This window comes from Ursus maritimus, unplaced genomic scaffold, assembly GCF_017311325.1.
Source record: "Ursus maritimus isolate PB19 unplaced genomic scaffold, ASM1731132v1 scaffold_20, whole genome shotgun sequence".
NCBI lineage: Eukaryota > Metazoa > Chordata > Mammalia > Carnivora > Ursidae > Ursus > Ursus maritimus.
Window position 1 is genome coordinate 8883091 of NW_024424453.1, and position 3922 is coordinate 8887012.

The following is a 3922-nucleotide window of genomic DNA, read 5'->3' on the forward strand; positions in this document are numbered from 1 at the left end:
TGAAATGGAAAAAAAAAAGTGTTGAGTGTCCCATCCCTACTTCTCAGACCCCCATCAGCCAAATAAATCTCTGCTGCCAGGGCATTTCTGTTGCTTCTGAAATCTTTAAATAAATATTGAAAGAAATGGCATCAAGTGTTCATGTTGAGTGATGGCTCTGAGTGTGTCCCAGCACCTGTTAGGTGGAACATCACTGTCTGGACAGTCTCAAGGTATCATGGAGAATGCGAAGGCTTGTTGCTATAATCGATTGTCAGCCAGGTGTAGGGGCTGTGCTGAGTCCCCCCCAGGGTGCAGGGGAGGGCTGCCTACAAACTGTCTAGGAAGTTATCCAGGGCTGGGATGCCTTCCTTCAGGCCTTTGCACTTGTGTGTTTCGGCCACCACCTGGCTGGCATGGCTGGTGGTGTGGAAGGGATCCCTGGGCATGATCTGCCAGTGGTCAAAAACACCCTGGGGGCAGGTCTTACCACCAGTGTTGGACCTCAGGTCAGCGGTGAAGCCAAAGGATTCATTCACAGGCAGTCAGGCCTTTACAACAAACATGGGGGTGCCGGCCACCTGGGACTTGTCAAAGACATGACCCTGCTTCCTGTTCAGGACTTGGTATATGCCACCAACCACTTGTTCCAGACACTGAATCTCCACAAGGTAGATAGGCTCAATAAGCCTGGGCTGGGTGGTCAGCCTCCTAGCATAAAGGCAGCACTGGGCAGTGGGGATGATCTGGCCACCCCCACAGTGGATGGCATCTGCATGCAGGGTCACATCGTGGACATTGAAGTGCATGCCATGCATGTTTTCATTGCACAGAGCCCGCTCTTTGGTGGCCCACTAGAAGCCAGCTACCATACTATCCTTGATCTTGTTGAGGTACTACACACCCTTGGTGATATCAGTGAGGACGTTGGGGATGGTGCCGTTGGGCCGAAGCACCAGATCTTGCGAGCCTCGGCCAAATCCCACTTATACTTCTTGATCAGATAGTGGGCCCGCTGCTTGAGGTCCTGGTGGGCAGACAACTCGCCCTTGTCAATGTCCTTGGCCAGGCAATCAGGGAAGGTCTGTGCCTTCATGTACAGCTGGTTGTGCTTGTTGGAGAACTTGGATAGAGTTCTCCAGATGGGCAGAGCACATTCAACTCCTGACAGTCTCATGGTATGAGACTATGGGGCCAGATTTCTTGATGGGAATGCAGGCATGGTTCTTCAGACAGATCTCCATGTGCAGCTCCCCAGCCCCTGCAATGGTATACTCCCCTGACTCCTCAATGACACACCATAAGGTCTGACTTGGACAGCTGTTTGAGACCCTCTACTAGCTTGGGAAGGTCGGCTGGATTTGTGGCCTCCACAGCAACCTGGACAATGGGCTCAGACTGAACTTCATCACCTGTATGTTGTCGGCATGCTCAAAGGTGGTGATGGTGTCAGTATTCACCAGGAACTGGCCCACGCCCACCAGACCTGCCATGTTCCCACCAGGCACATCTTCAGTTGGCTCCACGTAATAGCACATCATCAGGATTGTTCTCTGGATGGGCTTCAGGTACATGTCCTCCTTCTTCCCAGAGGTGTAGTTAGGCCCCATGATCCTGATCTTCAGGCCAGTGGATGCCAGACCTGAGAACACATGGCCGAAGACGTAGAACCAACCTTTGTCGGAGGTCAGCACCATTTTGGAAATGTACATCAAAAAGGGGCTTTTGGGTAACAGCTTTTAATGCCCATGGGTGCCTTGTCATCCAGAGGCCCCTCATACAAGAGTTCACAATGGTATTTTTGGGCTGTCACAGGGGAAGGCAGGTGGATGGCAATGATCTGCAGCAAAGTGTCCCCAGCAGGTAGCCTGCCTCGCATCACAGACTTCAGAAGCGGTTTGCCTTCTTTGTCTTTGTCTTTGCTGTCCGGCTTGATGTCCAGTTTTTTTAGTCAGCTTTGCTGTTTCCTCTTTCTTGAAATTCATGATCGCATTAAACGCCTTGAAAATAGGGTCCAAGATGAGCTGGCAGAACATCCATGGTAGCTTCTTACCATCAGGGTTGGTGGTTGACTTGCTGAATTTGCTGTTGGCTGGATCAAAATACAAGTCACCCCACAGTTTCTTCATCATGTCCTCCACTTTCTTGGCCCACTCAACAGGCCCCAGCTGGCCCTTGCCTTTGGCAGCAAATTTGGCCACATACATCTCTGCAAATTGCTTCAAAGTGAAGGCCCAACCATGGAGTCCAGACCCAAAGCCAATAGTCCTAAGTACAGGGTCGATCATGATGTTGCCCATGGGGCCACTCTCACCCTTGCCATAGGTGGAAATGATGATACGGACATTCTCCACAATGCGCTGGAAGGTCTGGTAAGCTCCTCAGGCTCCAGCTGCAGCTTGAGCAGAGCCCAGTTCATCTTGTTCATCATCAGCACAGTCTTGCTATGCTCAGCAATGGCCTGCCACAGCACCATCTCTGTCTGCATGCACACACCAGACACACAATCCACCACCACCAAGGCACCATCAGTGACACAGAGGGCAGCAGTTACCTCCAAGGATAAGTCCACATGCCTGGGGGAGTTGAGGTTGATGAGAAAGCCGTAACCATCCTTGTTCTGCTTGATAAAATTCAAGTCATTCTCTGAGAGCTCATAGAAGAGGGATAGCCATTGACTGGATGGTGATGCAGTGTTCCTGCTCATCCTTTCATGTGTCAGTGAAGCAGGTCTCCCCAGTACCAGCAGAGACAATGATACCGGACTTGCACACCAGCAAGTCCATCAGCATGGACTTCCATGGTCCACGTGGGCAATAATGGACATGTTTCAGATGTTGGCCTTCTTCTCCATGATGGCCCGGATCTGGTCTACTATGAAGTTCATCATGGTGATGGATGGCAGTGGATTTTACCAGCAAATCCAAGCGAAGTGAGTTGTGTCGAGGATGGTGGCGACAATGGCAGAGGAGCATTCATGGTGTTTTTGTTTTTTTTTTAAGATTTTATTTGTTTATTTGACAGAGAGGGAACACAAACAGGGGGAGTGGGAGAGGAAGAAGCAGGCTCATAGCGGAGGAGCCTGATGTGGGGCTGGATCCCGTAACGCCGGGATCACGCCCTGAGCCAAAGGCAGACGCTTAACGGCTGTGCCACCCAGGCACCCCCATTCATAGTGTTTTTATTGTACTTTCCAGATTAACAATTGGACCCATTGCTTTATATTTAGAGATGCTTCACCTGAGGAGGGGTTTGGAGGTTGAAGAAAATCATTTAGCATATTATTTGGAAAGTAACTAAAATACTGTTTATAAAGAAATGTATCTGACTTTTTGAACAGCCTGTGCTGTCTTACTGTTAGCTTTGTATCTCACCAATGGGAAAAAATAGAAAAACCAGCACAGTCTCCCAAACTAGGGGGATGGGAGAATGGAGCAAAGGGTAGGAGAGGGGGGAGGAGGAAAAGGAGCTCAAAGTTTTTGTGGCTGTCTTGACTGAAGAGAATTAGGTTTAAAAGAAGCCTTGAAATGAGTGATGGGCTCAGTGATTGATGGGGTGTTTGGAGGAGAGTGAACAGGGTTGGGGAAAGAGCAATGTTCCCTCCAACACCTCCGGGAACAGCTTTCTTGGTATTCACACATTGAAGCTGAGACCAAATTGAGGTAGATGAAGCTCTAGAAATGCTCCTTTCTTCTCAGTAGCTCTCCTAGCCCTCAGAGATAACAGCGGAAACGGTGTGTGTGTGTGTGTGTGTGTGTGTGTGTGTGTGTGTGTGTGTGTGTGTGTGTCTGGTGGGGGCGGCAGTGGAGGCAGTGGTATGAAGAAGGAGAGAAAAATCTCAGAGAAGATAATGAGGCTGTGGAGTGTGGGAGCGCAGAGCAGAAAATATTCTGGTGCTTGAGAGAACAGGAAGGCGTATATATAAATGTGTGTGTATCTCTTT

The 3922-nt window shown here is 49.7% G+C and overlaps 1 pseudogene; it reads right to left on the reverse strand.

Moving 5' to 3' along the window:
* Window positions 1–308: 308 nt before the first annotated feature.
* Window positions 309–2869, reverse strand: LOC103681378 (annotated as a pseudogene).
* Window positions 2870–3922: the final 1053 nt, after the last annotated feature.